Genomic DNA, 22,277 nt, shown 5'->3' with positions numbered 1-22,277 from the left:
CTGCAGCTTGAGTTTTTATAATTTTATTGGACCAAAGCTTTGCCTTTTTGTTTACTAATTGTCTATGGCTGCTTTTGTACTCCAATGACAAAATGGAGAGGTTTTCACAGAGATTGTTTGGCTCACAAAGCTTAAAATATTTACTACCTGACCCTTCATACAAAAGTTTTGTGACAGCTGGATTATACTGTGCCATGTCTCCAAAGTAGCATCACAAGTTTGACATTTATTCTACAGGCAAAGGAAGCTAGTGAAGGTTTTCATTTTGGAAGGATCACTCCAGCTTCAAGAATATAAGGCACAAAAATGGCACATATCCCAGAAGAGCTTCGGATCCAGTGGGGACTCACTTTTACCTCCCAAACTGGTTGTTTGCTCCTTTCATGAGAGGGATTGCTATATCATTAACTCATTCTTTGTTGATGTTGTTAACTTGCTCAGTGCCTGCCATAGTGCTAAGTATTTAGCCAGTGTTTGGTGCTATTTACTGATTCTGTAGCTTGCTTGAATTTAGGACAGTTAACAATTAGCATCCTTAGGAGATTATTTTGTGGACACTTCAGGAGTCAGATTATTATGATGCCTGATCTGCTTTCACCAGCTTTCTTGACATCTCAACCTAATTATTGACATGAAACCTAGACCAGTGTGATTGAAGCCAGACCCTTGGTTTGTGTGTTCGAAAGAGTGGGGAGGGATAGGAATCTGATTCCAGTTCCAGAGCAGTAAGTAGTCTCTCTAAGCTTCATATTCTCCCTCTGTGACATGAGGAACTAGAACAATTTATCTGAAGCACCCCACAATATTTTTTTCCTCCGAGATGTACAAGGTAACAAAACATGGACCCAGACAATGTCTCCCTCAGCTCCCCGAATCTTTACTTTGCATAAATGGAGCTCTTCACACATCGTACAAAAACTACAGTTGATAAGAATATTGACAAAAAATAACAAAACTTCACAGTTACAAAATAAGTTTTTGAATTGTGTGTTTTTCACACACCACATACTTCCTTTTCATTTGTACAGATATTTGAACATCACTGGCTTAGCCATAATGAGACCAACCTTATTTACAGATTAGACATGATTACATAGACTCTGGTCTTACTGGCTTAGCTCACTTTGAGCTGGCAGTGCGTGAATATATTGAATATTCACTGAACGGAGGTTAGATGTCTATAAACTTACCATGACAAATGGACATGCATCACATTCACAATGCAACTGAAGGAAAGTGTTTGAGAAAGTGATGGGTAATGGATTCTGGAAGACGTTACAACTTGGTGCATAGAAAAGGGAAAAGCTTTGAGGATAATCAATTGCTTTGAGCACAGATAGTTTTTAGCTGTGTTGCCATCTCCTGGGCAATATGCCTGCTACAGAAGTGTTGCTTCGACACATAAAAAAGCAGTTTGCAAGTTAAGCAGACTGTTTAATGGATAGTACTAAAGTAGGGAGGAATATTGTGAAGTCAACTCTGTAGTGTTTTGTGGATATTGTTGCTTGGCATTACCTCCCATTCATTGTTGTTGATGGCATTCAATTAAAGCAATATTCTGTCAAGTCATGCTATATTAGGTGCTATGGAAAATATAGAAGCAGTGCTGGCTTGATGGGTGTGTAACTTGTGCAATCGAGAAGGACCTTGTACTTGACGAATTCTTTGATTTAAAGCACTGATATTGCCATTTCTAAATTCTTAACACTATTTGGACAAGGGACCTTGCACATCATTTACAAGGGGCTCTTCAAATTATGCAGCTTATTCTTCCTGGAAGATGGACAGGTCTATTTCGTGCCTCAAGTTGCTTACAACATTGTGTTTTAGAATCGCCATAGTGTAAGAACTTGATTAGCTTTCCTGAGCCTGGATTTCTTCCCTTTCTATATAAATAAGCAGCATGGTGCACAGTATACAGAAAGATATCAAAGGCTTAAACTATTAAGTTGATTCTCTCAAAGTGAATAGTAGAGTCAGGACACTGGGGCTTCCTCTCCTGACTTTTAAGCCAGTGAGAAGGGACTTTATGAACAAGGCTCAATGCTGAGATCAAGATACTATTAAGGCAAAAGGGTTGGTGGCCTTGCAGCTCCAATTTCTAGGAGATTCAAGAGCATCTGTATATGTTGAACAAGTGCCCAGTGGAACTGAGTTGGAAGTGTGGGCAAGGCTGTGACTGGAAGATTGATTCAAAGTTGGAACCAGGATGAACAGGCAAAGCAAAGATCATTTCTACAATCATATATTAAAAACCCCTGGGACCAGATCTCTTTCAGAATTCAGATTTTCTTACTTTGGAGAAATAATGTGATGCATAATCCATTGACTATATAAGACCCCCCCCAAAACAAAAACAAAAACAAAAAACACATATCTGTGCAGGACTTCCCAATCAAATGTGCTAACTTCTCTGCAGTGAAATGTATACCTATTCACACCAAATAAGAGCAATTTAAAGAGCACGAATAGATTTACTGTAGCTTATGTTAGCTTCTGCTGCCAGATATCACCAGGTCAAGTTTCACTATCAGTGAGTAAGGAAGTTTTGGTTGTCTGAGAGTTTGCATCTCGGAATTGTGGGTGAGGGGTTGTAGACCTTTATCAGACATGATTGAGGTAAATGGTCATTAGAGCTTAGGAAGAGGAGACAGGTGAGGCATTTTTCAAGGAAGCCAGGCTAGATCTAGAGATCAGTTCTTATGGCTGGTCAGGAAGCTCTATGGTAACACAGACATTCTTTGTGCTCAAGCAAATGGAAGACCCAAGGAACAAAGCTGTGAGCATCCTTTCTCAACATCTCTTTTAAGAACATAACTGACCTTTTTTCGTGCTGCCCCTTGGTGGCTTCCTGAATGCGTGGTCTCTCTGGCCATATTTTCACAGTGGAAAAGAGCATTTTCAGAACTGGCTTACACTAGGATTCACCTGTAATTTCTCCTCTCTTTTTTTCCAGGACAGTTGGCACCAGTGTCTCACTCTTCACTTCTGAGATGGGCTTAAAAAACCTTGGCCAAAGAGCCAGCCACTTCATTAACACCCTCTGGTCCCCATAACAAATAAAGTCAAAGAAAAGGATGTCTGTGTATGTGACATTTTCCCCAGGAGAATAGACAAATCCCACCTGGGTTTAACACTGGTTTCTTCATTTACTTGTGCTTTGCTTAGACCATGAAACTGACCCAGTAGAAGCTTTCAAAGACCAAGCAAAACTAATCCTATCTTTTTTTTTTTGTTTGTTTGTTTTGCTGGGCAGATATTTCTCAAAATATGATTCCTGGACCCAACAGCATCAGCAATGCCTGGGAAGTTGGTGAACAAGTAAATTCTTAGGCCTCACCCTAGAGCTATTAAATCATAAATTCTGGGGATGGGACCTGGTCATTTGAGATTATCCTATTAGCTAAAGCTTGAGGACTCCTGTACTTGATCAATTATTTCTTTTTCTCATGTATAAAGTTCCAGATTTGTGTAAGAAATATTATTAGTTAAAAGTCCTCACTTCTCCAGATTCCTCAGGTTTTTAAATTGCCATGTGATTCACTTCTCATCAATGAGATATATGCAGAAATTTACTGGGTGGGTACCATATTTACACAGAACTGGATAACTGAAAAAAACTTGTACGACTCTGTTTCTCTCACTGTATATATATGTGTGTGTGTGTGTGTGTGTGTATATATATATATATACACACACACTTCATATAATATGTATAAATTAAGATTATATATATGTATATACATGCACACATATATACATACATATATGTAGAGATATTGCCTGTATGGTTTATCTATATATTCTGTTTATGTATATCAAATGTATAGATTATAAAGATATGCATGTATATCTCTATACATATATGTATATGTATGTCTTTAATAAATACATAGGATACATTATTGCATGAGCAAGAAAGTACAGGCAAACGTGGCAAGCATTGGGGCATCTGAGATGCACAGACATGGCTTTTCAGTCTAAGAAAAACACTTCCCCTTCATGTCATAAATTCAAGTTACATGGGAGATAGCTTGTCCTCAGGTAAGCTAAGTACCAAGCTTACTGTGGAGTTTTTCCTATCCCATTGTTCAATTCCCCAAAACCAGGCTATAACCAGGGAAACCAGGTGCAGACTATCAATCTGTGCATTTTCCAATGCAGACATGCTGGGGGAGGTGCCTCCTGAGGAGTTTTGGACTTTTAAGCACAGCATTAGAAATCACTACCTAGTGCATCTCATCTTGTTCTTGCCTGAGGATCAGTACCATAGTTCTAGGCATCCTCAGTATACACAAAATAGCTGTAAATTAACTCTATCCCTACCTTATGGCATTTCTGGGAATGCTCTTGTTTTCCTTATAGAAAGAGATGGATTCCTCTGGTATATTTATGTTTCATTCCCCCCTTTTTTTCTTCCTGGTATAGAAACACAATGTCTGGAGTAAGCAGCTCTTTTAGGACCATGGAGATTTAGTCCATGCTAAGGAAGGCTGAAGTGAAGGACACACTGAACCTGAGGTCCCATGGCATCTCTGAGACTCTTTCCATATTTCTTGTCAAATGAAAAAGATGGAAAGATGGACCCTGATTCTTGAGGTCTTGTTACTGCAGATGAAAACAGTCCTCAAAGGAATAAAGAGAAGAATCAATATTTATTAACATTTCTTTTTTGCTATGTGGACATGGCCAGTTTTTCCTCCTAAGCACCCTATGATGTCAAAAGTATATTTATCCATTTAATAGGTATGGAAATAGAGGTTGCAAGAGATAAGTTACTATAACCATTGGTAAATGACAAAGTCAGAGTTAACTCACTGTGAAGCCTTGAGACATATTTTTCACATGGAGGTAAAGTAGGGACAAATGCAAGTTGAGAGGGGTCTGAAAGATACAAAGTTTCAAGGCTCCTCTTGAAGATAAATTAGAGGGTATTATGACTAGAATATTGTTAGAACCCTCCAGGGCCTTGGGAGGCAGTCTGGGAAAATTAAGGGAACTTGTCTTTACAGGAAATCAGCCTCTATTTCACCCTCTATTGTTAAGACTAATCATTTTTTAGTAGCATGTATCATTCCAACATGGAGACTTAATGTAGCAAAATACCAGATAATGGGAGGTCAGGTATGTTTTGGGTATCTCAAACCTCTTTTTGTTTTCTTATGACCATTGCTGGCTTTTATGCAAACAAACGAGAGGTATTTGTATCACCATCACTTCATACATTGGGTAAATTCTTTTTGTTCTATGGATATTAGCTGGTTTTGGACTTGAGCTGGTGACAAGCGGTCATGTAGCTGAGATGAAATACTTTGCACTATAACAGTGATTAAGAGCATTTTCTCTGTTATCATTCTTCCTAGATAAAACCTTAGCAACTTCCCAACTCTATGAACTTACATCTGTCTTTTATCTAGAAAGTGTATATGATAGCAGTGCTTATTTCAGAGAGATGTGAAGTTTCATGAAAATATGCCATGTCAAGTACTTGCTTACCACGTACTCGGCATATTTGGTATGCAGTAAAGGTTAATGATACCGATGGCTACCCTGATCCTGCTTTTTTTTGTATCTGTGTGGTGTTAGGAAATTAACTTGGTGGGCCTCAGTTTCTACATCTATATACTAATGTGCTAGGCTAAGTTGCTTTCATGGTATCTGCCTTAGAAAATTCTACATTCTGCACATGCCTGTATCCATATATATTCATGAGATCACAAACCGTGCCTTTTTTTTTTTTTTATCTAGTCCATGGCATAATGCCTGGCACACAGCAAACATTCAATAAATATTTGTTGAATGAATGAATGCTTGCAAATATTTAGCTTCTTAAGAATTAGGAGTTCCCGTCGTGGCACAGTGGCTAACGAATCCAACTAGGAACCATGAGGTTGCGGGTTCGGTCCCTGCCCTTGCTCAGTGGGTTAAGGATCCGGCGTTGCCGTGAGCTGTGGTGTAGGTTGCAGACGCGGCTCGGATCCCGCGTTGCTGTGGCTCTGGCGTAGGCCGGTGGCTACAGCTCCGATTCAACCCCTAGCCTGGGAACCTCCATATGCCGCGGGAGCGGCCCAAGAAATAGCAACAACAACAACAAAGACAAAAAAAAAAAAAAAGAATTAGAGTCTGTGGTTTATCCATGCAAAAAGCCATATAAGTGAAGTGTGAGCAAACATTTCATGGACATTATGGCCACGATAAAGGAAAAGGTTCAGCCTTGCTGTGCAGAAGATTGGTGGAAGGGTGGTGAAGTTTCATTTCCAGGGTGTTCTCTGGCAGAGATGATTTGGATACCATTAAGTCCTAGCGGGAATCCAAGGGCAAATTCTTGGGCACATTGGAAAAACACAGTGCCACTTGTTATTACACTTCTTGTTCACCTTTTACTTGATAACATGTGGGCTCATGACTTTGTGACAATATCAAACTTATTTTCATTTACTCATTGTCACTACTGGATTTAATTCCAACTTCAAGTTTCCTTTGCAGTTTGTCTGTGAAGGTGGACTTCCCATGATATCTGTTACCCTAAAAGTGGTCAAGATTGATTTAGCTGAAATAGTTGACTAGGCTAGCATTATCTGTATCCTTCTCTGCTCTAGATATTGTGGTTTTAACTAAAAATGGTGACTTTTCAAAGAAAAGATACCTATTCTAGAGTTGGCAAGTAGTAAAGTTACCCTTAAAACCTTAAAACAGGTCCTCAAGACCCGTCGCCATTTCTAGGGTGTTCTGTCTGCTTACAGAGCAGTTCAGAGACAGAAGCAAAGACAAAGTTATGGTGTGGCCCCAGAAGACACCACTATCGCTAGACTGAAAGGGCTATAAAAGGGTGTCTAAATTGCCAGTCATATAATATGTGGAAGGCTTTTTATCTCTGAGAAGCAGATAGCTGAAAGTCATCAATAAAATTCCATGGTCAATTTTATTTTCCCACTGGGAAAAATATTAACCTTATCATCATAAGCCCTAGAGAGGCCTGGTTGTATCAACAGCAAACAGCCAGATACTGAGAAGTATGTCATAATAGTAACAATATCCACCCATGCAGATCAAGCATGATGCATATCTCCTCATTTCATTTCTGGAAGGAAGACTGTGAAAGTAATGAGGTGGAAACAGACCCATATGATACCCTCTCTTCTCTTCTCACCACCTGTCCTTGTCTGGATTTCCACCAGAAGCAAATTACCATTCACCTTCATGATTATTTAATTAACATTTTAAACAGGAATTTGATCAAGCACCCTCCTGCTTTATACATTCAATAGTTTCCCACTCCCTTAACATAAAATAACTTCTTTCCATGGCCTTTATGCATGGGTAAGCCATAAAGTCTAATTCTTTAGAAGCTATCTATTTGTATACACTCACTTATTCAACAATTATTTAATGGCTCCATGTGCCATGCATTATGCTATAGGCTGGATAAAAAAGTATGAAAACACCATGCTGGTCTTTAAAGAATTCCAAAATAATTTACCTTTTCCTTTTGTTAAATTGTTTTTATTTATTTATATATATAGATATATATATACATTTTCTATTGCACAGCATGGTGACCCATTTAAACATACATGTATACATTCTTTTTTTCTCACATTACGTGTTACATCATAATTGACTAGATAGAGTTCCCAGTGCTACACAGCAGGATCCCATTGCTTATCCATTCCAAAGGCAATAGCTGGCATCTCTTAACCCCAAATTCCCAGTCCATCCCATGCCCTCCCCTACCCCTGGGCAATCACAAGTATGTTTTCCAAGTCTATGATTTTCTTTTCTGTGGAAAAGTGCCATATATTAGATTCCAGATATAAGTGATATCACATGGTATTTGTCTTTCTCTTTCTGACTTACTTCACTCAGGATGAGAGTCTCTAGTTCCATCCATGTTGCTGCAAATGGCATTATTTTGTTCTTTTTTAAGCCTGAGTAGTATTCCATTGTGTATATATACCACATCTTCTTAATCCAATCATCTGTGAATGGACATTTAGGTTGTTTCCATGTCTTGGCTATTGTGAATACTGCTGCAATGAACATGTGGTGCATGTGTCTTTTTAAAGGAAAGTTTTGTCTAGATATATGCCCAAGAGTAGGATTTCTGGGTCAAATGGAGTTTTATACTTAGTTTCTAAGGTACCTCCATCCTCCATACTGTTTTCCATAGTGGGTGTACAAATTTATATTCCCACCAACTGTGTAGGTGGGTTCCTTCTTCTCGACACATTCTCCAACATGTATTTTTGGACTTATTAATGATGGCCATTCTGAATGGTGTGAGGTAGTATCTCATGATAGTTTTGATTTGCATTTGTCTAATAATCAGTGAGGTTGAGCATTGTTTCAAGTGCTTGTTGGCCATCTGTTTATCTTCCTTGGAGAATTGTCCTTTGCCCATCTTTCAGTTGGGTTGTTGGGTTTTTTGCTGTTGAGCTGTATAAGTTGCTTGTATAATTTAGAGATTAGGCCCTTGTCCGCTGCATCATTTTAAACTATTTTCTCGCACTCTGTAAGTTGTCTTTTGTTTTCATTTTGGTTCCTTTGCTGTGCAAAATCTTGTCAGCTTGATTAGGTCCCACTGGTTTATTTTTGCTTTTATTTCTATTGCCTTGTGAGAATGACCTGAGAAAACATTTGTAAGGTTGAGATCAGAGAATCTTTTGCCTATGTTCTCTTCTAGGAGTTTGAGGGTATCTTGTCTTATATTTAAGTCTTTAAGTAATTTTGAGTTTATTTTTGTGCATGGTGTGAGGGTGTGTTCTGGTTTCATTGATTTGCATGCAGCTGTCCAGGTTTCCCAGAACAACTTGCTGAAAAGACTGTTTTTTTCCCATTTTCTGTTTTTGCCTCCTTTGTCAAATATTAATTGACCATAGGTGTCTGGGTTTATTTCTGGGTTCTCTATTCTGTTCCATTGGTCTGTATGTCTGTTTTGGTACCAGTACCACACTGTCTTGATTACTGTGGCTTTGTAATATTACATAAAGTTGGAAAAGTTATGCCCCCTGCTTGGTTTTTGTTTCTCAGGATTGCTTTGGCCATTATGGGTCTTTTGTGGTTCCATATAAATTTTTGGACTCTTTGTTCTAGTTCTGTGAAAAAATGTCCTGGGTAATTTGATAGAGATTGCACTGAACCTCTAGATCGCTTTGGGTAGTATGGCCATTATTACAATGTTAATTTTTCCAATCCAGGAACATGGAATATCTTTTCATTTATTTGTATCTTCTTTAATTTCCTTGATTAATGTTTTATAGTTCTCAGCATATAAGTCTCTTACCTTCTTGGTCAGGTGTATTCCTAGGTATTTGATTTTTTTTTGAGGTGCAATTTTAAAAGGCATTTTTTTGTATTCCTTTTCTAATATTTCATTGTTAGTATACAGAAATGCAACTGATTTCTGAATGTTAATCTTATATTCTGCTACTTTGCTGAATTTATTGATCAGTTCATGTAGTTTTGGGGTTAAGTCCTTAGGGTTTTCTATATACAGTGACAGTTTTACCTCTTCTCCTACAATTTGGATGCCTTTTATTTCTTTTGTTTGTCTGATTGCTGTGGCTCGTACTTCCAATACTATGTTGAATAACAGTGGTGAGAGTGGACATCCTTGTCTTGTTCCAGATTTTAGTGGGAAGGATTTCAGCTTTTCTCCATTGAGTATTATATTTGCTGTGGGTTTGTCGGAAATGGCTTTGATTATGTTAAGGAATGTTCCCTCTATACCCACTTTGGTAAGAGTATTTAATCATGAAGGGATGTTGGACTTTGTCAAATGCTTTTTTTCTGCATCTATTGAGATGTTCATATGGTTTTTGATTTTTCTTTTGTTAATGTGATGTATGACATTGATTGATTTGTTACAGTGAGCCGTCTTTGTGAACCTGAAATGAATCCCACCTGGTCGTGGTGTACGATCTTTTTCACACATCAATGGATTCAGTTGGCTAAAATTTTGTTGAGGATATTTGCATCTAAATTCATCACAGATATTGGTATCTTTTCTTGATGAGTGGAGAGCTGGCTATTGAGGCATTAGAAAGCACCTTTAGTCATACACCACATTAAAAAAAGATATGTGAAGAGAGGCTAGATAATTATATGGAAGGACCATTAGCAAAGGGTAATTATAACTGAGCAGAACCCTGTGGGGCTTTCCTAGGACAGAACCTGTCCCTCCATGTCCTACCCCTGCCTCTTTTTTTTAAAAAACAAAAATATTTTTAGGGCTGTTCACTTTGTTTTTTTTGTTTTTCTTTTTATGGCCCTAACTGTGGCATATGGAATTTCCCTGGGCTGGCAGTTGAATTGGTGCTACACCTGGGCCTACACTACAGCCACAGAAACTCAGAATCCATGACACATCTTTGACATACACCACACCTTGTAGCCATACTGGATCCTTAACCCACTCAGCAAGGCCAGGGAACAAACTCTAATCCTCATGAATATTCTGTCAGTTTATTTTTTTTTTCAGGGCTGTACCTGTGGCATATTGAAGTTTCCAGGCTAGGGCATCAAATAGGAGCTGTAGCTGCCAGCATATACCACAGCCACGGCAATGCCATATCTGAGCCATACATATCTGCAACCTACACTGCAGCTCATGGCAATGCCAGATCCTTAACATGCCAAGTGGGGCCAGGGCTTGAACCTGGATCCTCATAGATACTAGCCAGATTCATTACTGCTGATCCACAATGGGAACTCCTGCCTGCTTCTTAATTGTAGAAAAATCTTAGTCTCTCAGGCCTCCCTTGAGTCATCAAAGACTGGCTCAGTAATGCATGAGTTGAAATGAACATAGAGTGACAAAAAATAGCAACTGGGCCAGGAGAACAGGTAGCAATTAGAATGATAGATCAGCCATAGAGTGGTGACTTTAGTTTGACACTGAAGTATATAGACAGTGCATATTCCTGAGCTGTTTTGCAGATACTAAAACTCCCACCAGATTTGAAGAATCTAACTGCATAATGACCATGAGCACATAGACCCCAGACTAGTTAGAGCATTGAAGATGTTAATCCCTGTGATACCATCCTGTTACCTCACCATCAGTCAACCAGAGGATTAAGTACAAGTCTTTTGAGCATTTGCTGCCCACAGTCCCTGTTTGGTTCTTGCAAAAAATACTGTACTCTTCCTTCACCATGGTCCCGTATGAGTGGATGCTGTGCGGGTGAGTGGACCCAAGTTTGGTAGCAAAATCTGTTCCCCTCAATAACGCTGAGTCATGGAAATACAAAGCAGGTGAGTTCAAGTGTTGAACAAAACCAGTATGATCCAAAATTGCCTTGTTCGTTGGGACTGAGACACATTTTAGGTTACGTGATCTTTACCTCACTGGCTTTCTCTCTTATTTGAGTAAATGGCCACCCAGCCACTTGGAATCAGTCCATTTTCTTTCATTTGGACTGTTTTGCTTCTTCCCTTTCAGTAATGGAAAATATAACTCTATTATTAGGTTGAACTACATGAAATGGATGGTAATCAACCATTTTTGACCCATCCAAAATGGCAATTTTGTGCGTTTCAGTCTAAGAACTCTATTCAGATCATGTTGCAGAATGCTCATAAGAAAAAGAGGGAGAGAAGGAAAATGGGTGTTATGAATACTGATCAGTTAATTAATCAAGGATAATTAAGTATAGGTCCAGATAATAGGTTAAGCAGGCAGTGGAAAATTCATAAGGACTAATGTGTGGAGTCAGACCTAAGGGCTCTAGGTTTGGCTTTCTGAATGCTCTGTTTGATTAGGAACTTTTGGTTGCAAATGACAATGACCAGAGGCAACTCAGTTAGGAGGAGCAGGGGGTAAAGAGGATATGCTACTGGGAGATGAGGGTCTGTGAGGAGAACAGACTTATTCTATTTATCCATGGCTGCCCAGTAGCATTTGCCTCCAAGACTACCTGCTTTGTTTACAGTCAGAGGGAAGAAGGAAAGGATTTAAGACAGTGGTCATCAAAGTTGGGTCAGTCGCCCCCTGGGGATCCCTGAAATCCCTTGAGGGATTCTGAGAAGTCAAAAGCATTTTCACAGTAATACCAAGCTGTTGTATACATTTTCCACTGATATTTTTCTTGATGATGCAGAGAAAATGGGGGTGGAACTACAGTTGCTTTAGAACAAATCAGGACAGCAGCCTCAAATTGTATTAGCTATCATTGTATTCTTCACTCATTCATTTGTGTTATTAAAAAATTACCATTCTTACTTAGGGGTGTTTCTTGATAAAGCCATAAAATTACTAATTTTATTAAAATATGAGCCTTGAGTATTATTCCTTATGAACAAAAAGGAAATGCGCATGAAATATTTCTGTTGCAAACTAACTGTGCCTCGGCAGTTAGAGCCATGAGTAGAAATAACTGATTTTTTCATGAAATACAATTTTTAGTTGAAAGAAAAACTGACAGACAAACGATGGCTATTCAGTTGTGGGCATTTGGCAGACATTTCCTCTAAAATGAATGAAGTGAGCCTGTCACTTCAAGAAAAACAACTGACAACATTTGTTGCCAATGACAAATTTAAGTGTCCATGCAAACACTTTTAGAATTTTGGAAAATATATCTGCCAAACTGAGCTTGACAGCTTTATAGCTTTCTAATACATAAAGTTTTTTTTTTTCATAGAAATACGTTAAAAAATGTTTACATGTAATGAGGTCTTTTGTTATTTTAAAATAAACTAATAAATGTACTTGATCAATGTTAATTTCAAATGTGGTAAACAGTGAAAGATAGAGCTCTCATAAACAACTGGTTTTTTCAGGGTCTTTGATAATTTTTAAGATGTATTTATGTAATTTATGTAAAGATGTATTGAGACCAGAAGAATTTGATAAAGACTCATGTAAGACCATTTTTTTCTTCCTTTCAGTAAACTCTAAGACTCAGAGAGGGCTTTTGCTACCCAACTCTTTTCCATTATTTCTGTTCCTCTGTGATCTGTTTCTCTGTGTGTGCGTCTCTATTTCCTTTTCTATTTGTCTCTTTCCATTATAAGCATGTAGGTCTGGAAAATGTCTTTTCATGGTTAGATTAATGGCAACTCTTCTAAAATAAAAAGTCTATTGTGCCAGAATATTTCCTATATTCACTATCTTATGGTTCCCCAAATAATTTCCTTTTCTTCTGCTGGTTTAATTTTATGTTTTCCATGAATCCACATATAAGAGTTTGAAATGGAAAAATGGTATCATAAATTTGTATGCATTGAAGAAGCCAAAAAGAATAAATGAGGAAAAAAGCAATGCCAATGAAAATAGAAACCACATGCACAATATGACAAATGCAAATTCTAGAGATTATTCTATTTTTGTAAAGTCTTGGATATGTCCATTTTCCCCAAAATATCTCTTCTGTGTTAGGCTGATTATAGATGTTGCCGTGATTATTGCTGACAAGTGTGGCTATACACAGACTTAATGACAGGATGATTACTTGTAAGGAAGAGACACCTAAGCCCACTCCTGTGAAGAGAGTGACACGGGCCCCCACATTGAGATTCTCAGCAAGTCACTATTGATGACTATTAAATCACACTTGCTAAGTGACGTTATTAATAGTGCTGCCAAGTCAACCTAAACTGCAGAATATGTGATACAGGGAGGACTCTGGGGGCTGTGTTTTCAATAGATAGTGAGGTTTATATCACATACACACTTAAAAAATATTTAAGTTGGAGATTATCATTTTATTTTTTGCAGTTGTGGTTGTGGCCATGAGTGATCAGCGTCCAATTCCCTCCCCTATCTGGGTAATTCTCTCATGTAAAGTGATAGTATTGGACTAGAGCAGCTGTTTTCAACAAGTAAAATCTTAACCTAAACTTTAATAAATAAAAGAGAGAGAAGAGGTGCTTGGTTTAAAGAAAAGATTAGGGAAACTAAAAATCTTCCCTTTGGCTCTCCACTGAGCTTTTATGTCTTCATTGTTTCTGAGATACTGCAATGAATCCTGGGGCTCTGGGGTACACAATTTAAGAACTGTTGGACCAAGGACTCTATAGCTCCATGTGCTTGGGGAGGCCTTATCAGAAAATCAGAGTAATTTCTTTTAATTAGAAAACAATTTTGCATCTAGTTTAGAACTATATGGTCCTCTGGATGTGAGTGGCAATGATGATAGAGATAGTGATAACTACCCCAGGAGGATTCAGGAGTCAGCTAAGAGCCATGATGTACTTACACCAATTGTGGGTTCATCCACATCCTAGGCATTGCAGGGTAAATGAAATAGAGACAAGCCCACATCTGCTTTAAGGAAATGATAGTCAGTTGGGGGGCGCACAGCATGAACCCAGCAACCCCATGTAAGTCCAGATATAATAACGTTTCAGAATTCAAGAATAGATAACCTGATTGGGCAGATCAGAGAGGGCAGATGGAGAGGGTTTCCATGCAGGTTTCAATAGACATCAATTCAGCACCAGTCAGTCTGCTTTGTGATAAGAATAGAAAGATAGACTTGGTTATGATTCCTCCTTCCTTGGTCCTTTCTACTTAGGTAGAGTTGGGCAGTTGGTGTCTTGGTTGCCTTCAATCAAGACACTGAAGAAATAAAAATGACACTTTGCATTCAAAACCCCCAAACTCTGTCTATCCCACTCTCTCCCCACTCCCCCCAGGAACCACAAGTCTGCTCTCTTTGGCCATGATCTGTTTCTGTTTTGTAGATAGGATCATCTGTGCCATATTTTAGATTCCACATAGAAGTAATATCGTATGGTATTTGTCTTTTTCTTTCTGGCTTACTTAGTATGAGAATCTCCAGTTCTATCCATGTTGCTGGAAATGGCCTTAGATTTTCTTTTTATGGCTTAGTAGTATTCCAGTGTGTAATGGGGCCCTGCTGTACAGCACAGGGACCTGTGTATGATTGGGTCACTTTGCTGTACAACAGAAATTTAAGGAATCTTGTAAATCAACTACACTTTAATAAAAAAAAGAAATAAACATGAAATTACAACTATGTTGAGCAGGGAGGGTGGCCAGAGAAAGTATCCCTGAGGAGGTGCTTGTGGAGCTGAAATTGGAAGGATGAGTTGTAATTGAATGAGGGGGCAAGGGCAGGGCCTGGTCCATGAGAACTCTTGACTGTGGCTGTCTGCTGCTTAGAAAAGTCACAGATCAACCACCCTGGCCCTGACTTCCAATCCTGTTTTTCACTGTCTGCCAGATTCACCCACTTCTCTGTACTTTACCATTTGAGAAGTACTAAAATACCACATATTAAAACCTCAGCTGTGTACCCATACTGGATCACTTTCTCCCAGTTTTCTTTCTGTTACAAATAATATGATTTTATACCCCATAGTTCTTTATAGTTAACAAAGCATTTTTGCATACATTGTCATATTTGTCTCTCACTAGAATCTTAGGAGGTGAGTAGTTCAGTCCCATGTTACAGATGCCAAAATGAGGCTTCAAATAGCTCATGACTCTCCCATAGCCAGGAAGAGATACAACATAAGGAGCTTGAACCTTCAGTTCCATCTCCTTGACTTTTATTACACATGAAAATATCATTGGTACTCCATCTTTTCCATTTCCAGGCTGAGAAACCTGATCTATGCCTCTCCTTTTTGATGCATGGCTCTTTCGTTGGGGCCTTGGAGTCTTTCATTAACTAGTTTGTGTGTGTTAAGAAGACTTACCATGAGACCTATGCTCTTAATAAGTGTTTAAGTGCAGAGTATAGTATAGTTGATTGTAGGCCTCGTATTGTGCAGAAAATCTCTAGAACTTGTTCATCTTGTATAACTGAAACTTTGTAGGTTTTGAAAAGCCACTCCTCTTTTCTCCCAACCCCTAACCCTGGCAACCACTGTTTGACTCTTGTGTCTGTGAGTCTAACTGTTTTACATACTTCATGTAAGTGGAATCATGCAGTGTTTTTCCTTCTGGGACTGGCATATTTCACTTAGCCTAATGCCCTCTGGGTTCATCCATGTTGTTAACATATGCCAGGATTTCCATATTTTTAAAGGTCAAATAGTATTCCACTGCATGTATGAACCACATTTTCTTTATCTATATTCAGCCACTGATAGACATTTAGATTGTTTCCATCTCTTGGATACAGTGACCAATGCTGCAAACCAGATATCTGATAAGGAATTCCTACAGCTCAATAGCAAAAATATAGGTTAATTTCAGGTGAATGAGTATTTTAATAGACTTTTCTCCAAAGGAAGAACTATAAATGGCCAACAGGTACATGAAGAAATGTTCCACATTGCTAATCACCAGGAAGAAAAATCAAAACCATAAGGAGATTTCACATCACAACTGTTAAAATGGCACTTATTTTGAAAAACTTAAAAGCCCATAAAGTTAATAAGTATCGATGAGGGTATACAGGAACTAGAGCACTTATGTTGGTGGAAGTGTAAATTGGTACAGTTGCTATAGAAAACAGTATGGAGGCTTCTCAAAAATTAAAAACAGAACTCCTGTATGAGCCAGCAATTCTACTCCTAGATATTTAAAAAAAAAAAAAAAAAAAAAAAACTGAAATCAAGATCTGAAAAAGATATTTGCACTCCCATAATTACTTTTTAAACAGAATGACCTTGGTAGGGGACAACCAAGAAATGACTATGTTTATGCCAGCTCTGCCTTTAAATGTCTTCAGGTGAACACCTTTCTTGGTTCTCAGAGGCTTTGTTCCATTAGCTTTCTGGTCACTTTGAGATATTTTAGCCCTATCATTTTCAGATATAGAGAAACCCAAGACACTAGTTATTTTTTCCAATTCAGAGCTGATCTTCTCACTACAGCTCAGGCCTGCTTTGTCCCAGCAAATAACAGTGGGGAAAGCAGCATGGGCCCTTCTTATGCTGCCCTTTCTCCATGCTTCCCTAACAGCCTGCTGCTTCTGTTGTGGGTGAGGGGAAAGAAGGGCTGTGGGTAAGATCATTGAAGCTGCAAACAATTTTGCTTGCTTTACTTCCAACAATAACATGTGTATGTATGTGTTTCTATGTATATATGTGAATACATATATATGTTAATGCATATACTGGATTTAGTTATAAGAAGGGGGTTGTGTGCTATATAATTAGTTTGACCAATGCATCCTAGTTTGCCAAGGAGTTTCCCAGTCATGGCATGGAAAGCCCCCATCTTGGAAAACCTATCAATCTTAGATGACATGGTCACCTCAAATTAGAGCAACCTAGCAGACCCCAAAGTGTACATCTACAGGTCCTAATTAAAATTATATTCAAATAGAAAACAGATTCTGCAGGCCCCAATTAAAATTATACTCAAATAGAAAACAGAAGCCTGATCTGAAAATCAAGACAACTAGCTCTTGAATTCACCAGCAATGGGATTTTAGGGAAAAGGTTTCAGTGAAGTCAATAATTCTTTGCAAAGAAAAATAGATGAGTGTTTGTATAGAGTTGGCTATGGCACCTATGTTCGTGTTCCTAGCTGTGGGGGAAAAGGCCAGTCCAATAGCAGGCATTGGTTTTTTGTTAAATAAAATCAGTTGCTTTGAGCATCACCAATGGTAATTATGTCAGTAGAAGATTATTTTTAAATATTTGAAGTTTAAAAGAAAATTTTAATATATCTATTCAATAATACATTCAAATAATGAATATAGAGCATATTAGCATTATGCAATATTCACTTAAGAAAAAAAAATATTTTATTTAGCCTTCCCATGTTTTATTCAGGAACTTTGATCATTTTTATGAAACTTAGAATTGATATGAAAGATACCATGGGTCTTAAGAATTAAGGAAAAAATAAAAAAAAAACAGGAATAAGGGAGCTATATTAACTCAGGCAACCTGCTCAGAAAAACTGGATCATGAACCCAAGACTTTGCTAATTTAAAATTTCCAGCATGTGCAATAAATTATTTATAGGAATTTTCAATAAGAGCATTGACTCAGATGAGGTGAAATCAGGCTGTGTTGGGAAGAGCATGGGCTTAATTTAACACCAAAAGTCCTGGATTCTAATCTTAGCTTTGCTATTGACCAGCTATGTGACACTTTGGGCAAGTTAATCTCGTGCCTCAGTTTCTCCATCAGTCTTCCTATCTCATAGCAATTTTGGAAAGACTAAGGTACAAGTAACCAGGGACAGTGCAGTGATCTGTGGGGACCAGAGAAGACCTCTAGGGAGAGAGGAGTGAAAGTATGTGGCCGGACATAAAGAGCTGATATGCTGGAGAGAGCACAAGGAAATCCTGAGAGCAGGGAGGGAGCAGCAAGCAAATCCTCAGACACCCTGGTCCTCTTGACCGTGCCTTCCACAAGCTAAACTCAACTGGAAGCAGGGGGGCAAGTGATCCCGTCAATATAGTCGATGGATGTCAGTCTTCTGAAACCTGGAAAAGAGTGGAGAAGGGCAAGAGTGGCATTGGGAGGAGTAAACACCTGAACAGGAAGACTGTGATGGGATCTACTTATTGTATAAAATGATGTACTTCTAAGTATGAAAACTGGATGCAACAATGGAATATCTATAGCAGTCTCTGCAAATTCCTTGGCTCAGAGGAAATGCTCATTGAACAGTATGATTACATCAAATAAAAGGTTCTAGGTCACATCAGGACTGTGAAGCTTGTGAGCAAGTCATGTCATCTTGCTAAGCTTCAACTTCTATATCTATAAAATAACTGTAATAATGTTTACTTCCTTGAATTTGGGGAATAGTATTCTTTGGAGAAAAAGCCTAAAAAAATGTTTTCTGAACTGAGAATTGCTATTCAAATGTACTTATTTTAAGATCACACCAGCCAGAATGGCCATCATCCAAAAGTCTACAAACAGTAAGTGCTGGAGAGGGTGTGGAGAAAAAGGAACACTAGTACACTGTTGGTGGGATTGTAAATTGGTGCAACCACTGTGGAAAACAGTATGGAGATTCCTCAGAAAGCTAAGCATAGAACTACCATTTGATCCAGCAATCCCACTCCTGGGCATCTATCCAGAGAAAACCATGATTCGCAAAGACACATGTACTCTGATGTTCATTGCGGCACTATTTGCAATAGCCAAGACATGGAAACAACCTAAATGTCCATTGACAGAGGAGTGGATCAAGAAGAGGTGGTATATATACACAATGGAATATTACTCAGCCATTAAAATGAACGAAATACCAGCATTTTTAGCAACATGGATGGACCTAGAAATTATGATGCTAAGTGAAGTCAGCCATACAATGATTTCCTGCCATGGCTGAGCAGTAACAAATCTGACACCAACATCAAATGCTTTCAATGACATGTGGAATCTGAAAAAAAGGACAGACTGAACTTCTTTGCAGAACATATGCTGACTCACAGACATTGAATAACTTATGGTCTCCAAAGGAGACAGTTTGGGGGTGGGGGGATGTGCTTGGGTTATGGGATGGAAATCCTGTGAAATTGGATTGTTATGATCATTATACAACTACAAATGTGATAAATTCACTTGAGTAATTAAAAAAAATATCAGTAAAAGAAAAAAAAAATAAGATCAGAGCAGGGCCAGGAGGAAATCTTTTCTTTTTACTTAAATGCCAACTTGAAGATATGGAACATAGTCATCCAGGTTTTAGTTGTTGCCAGATGCTTACGTGATGCCAAGCTTGTAGGATATGATCAAGAAGGTTTAGCCAGCAAGTGCCAAGCAGCTTTGGTCAGGAGAAAGGGATGGTAAAATATCCCTAATCATACTTGAGTATTAGGGGCAGTTTCAGGAAAGTGCAGTGGGGTGGATAGCAGCATGTGCTATGGAGCTAGAACTTTCTGTGGGCACTTGGGCCAATGGAACAGGTAGGGATTTGGTTGAAGATTCTTAACTCTCACACTTTCTGCCTACTGATAATAAAAATTTCCATCCCTGCCTTTAATCATATAACTTTCGGTACCTCCCAGCCGAGTAGACAGATTGTATCTTTGTCCCATTGATGCTGTGTTTACCCAAAGACTTCTTTTGGACAGTGACAGGTTAGTGGATGTGACATGAGTGGAGCGTCATGTACAATTACTATTAGTCCCAAGGAGATCTTGCTCAGGTAGCTATTGCACCTGCAGTTTGGGAACAGACCTGAACCCTATCCACAACATGAACCCGGGTCAACTCAACCCTCCAACTGACACTTGGAGTGAAAAACATATATTGGTTGTTGGGCCAATATTCATTGGGCCAGTTATCAGGAATAAACAGGGTGATATATATAAAGTATTTAGTGTACTACTCTACATCATGCAGGAGAGCAATAAATGAAAGTTACCGCTTTGAAGATAGTGAGTTAGAAGGGAATTCTAAAAAACACATTCACCTTGCTGAGTCTCAATTTCCTCAACTGTGAAATGCATATAAAATCCTTGCCTCACTTCCCTCTCTAGAATATTATTAGTATCACACAAAGTGATGAATGTGATGATAGCTTGCCCTCAGTAAAGGGCTATCTGGGCATAGGAGTTATTAGTCTTTCTACTACAGAGAATCCACTTATCCCAGCAGGATTCGTCATCATCCCCAAAGTTACAGGTGTACAGGAGAGTAGGATGAATGATATAGTTGTATGACAGCACACACTAATAAGCTGTCCACTCCTTAAAATTAGTCTGCATTGGGATTTCCTGCCATGGCTCAGCAGTAACAAATCTGACTAGTATCCATGAGGATGCAGGTTTGATCCCTGGCCTCGCTCAGTGGGTTAGAGATCCAGTGTTGACATGCGCTGTGATGTAGGTTGCAGACACAGCTTGGATCTTGTGCTGTTGTATCTGTGTTGTAGACCAGCAGCTGTAGCTCCAATTCGACCCCTAGCTATATGCGGCATTCTGCATCGGAGTATCAACTTTCTCTCTCTGTCCCCATCATCACTTTTAAACACCTGGCAACACAGCACAAGTGTATTGCAACTTGATTGCAAAAGGAATCTGCAAATCTTGAAAAAAAAAGGTGCAGATTTTTGCAAAGATGAAAAAGATGATGGAGAATTTCCCTAACTACATGCAAGGTAATTGACAAATGAAGATCTGACAGAGTTACACCAGTTAATAATTGAAGAAGAGAAAAATCGACAAGGAGGATGATAGGATAGGCTTCAAAAGAGAATAATTTGATGTATTTGAATATCAAAGGATGTAGGGAGGCCTTTGGGAAACAGATGAAACCTCATTTTTTTTAATACAAAAATGAATCTAGTTATGGCTGTGCATTAAAGAGTATCATTATGTTATTATGTAATTTCTTTGGAAAATGACCTAATATTCTTTATTAATTTTAATAATCATCAAATAATTGCAGTGTAATCTATGTTTCTATTACATATAAAATTAACTTATTTTAATACATTTTAGTTTTATTTTTTCAAGATAAAGTTCCAAACTTTTTTTACCTCATTATCTAGGAAATTGTGGTTACCATTTTTAGTAGTCTTCTCTATCATCAGTTTATTCATGTGTAATTAAGATCTTCACTATTTATTATTTCTTTCTCTCTTTTTGGACCACAAAGCCCTTGGAGCCATTACTTACCTAGAGACAGGAACCAAAGCTTCCAGTGGGTCAACGAAGGCCAGAACACATACATACAAGGTCCAGAAGTCTCCCCTGGCCACATTGGGATGAGTTATCTTTGTGACCATCCAAATGAACTTTGAAAAACTTGAGAGTGGGTGAGGTGGGAAGTGTGTAGGAAGATCAGCTTTATGAACCTGCATCAACTTGAGTTCATCAAAGGGTTGTAGGAAGAGGGAGAAGTGAATGCTGGCACAGGAGTACAGAAAGAAACTTTGCATCCTCTCTGATTTATTGTGTTAACAATTCATGAGTTGAATTCTTCTGAGTCCTTTAAACATACCCTGTACCAGATGGAAGCAGCATGTCCAGAATTAGCAGAACATCTAGAACCCAGAACCAACCCAGATCTGTTACCTTTGTCATCTATGGAACTAACCTGACAATAACTTATGAGTTCATTATCTTGTAGGTAAGGGAAAGAAGTTGAAAGCTATGTTTTTGTAACTTGCCTGACATCACAGCTCTAGTTGGAGGTGAGATTTAAACCCAGCTAATCAGCTCCAATACCTTTCCTATGTGTAACCACAAAGATCTACTTCTGTGGACCAGATGGAGGAGTCACAGGAAGCATTATGAGTTTTTATGCCTTATGGACAGTGCATGATAATATTTATCAAAAAAGAATTGCATTCCTAATATCGTTTTTCACCATTGATTTGTTACCTATGGGAGGTGAGAGAGGAGAGAAGCACATTTTGCGAACGCGTCAATGAGATT

This window comes from Phacochoerus africanus, chromosome 1, assembly GCF_016906955.1.
Source record: "Phacochoerus africanus isolate WHEZ1 chromosome 1, ROS_Pafr_v1, whole genome shotgun sequence".
Taxonomy (NCBI): Eukaryota; Metazoa; Chordata; class Mammalia; order Artiodactyla; family Suidae; genus Phacochoerus; species Phacochoerus africanus.
Note: the sequence above shows the minus strand (reverse complement) of the source record.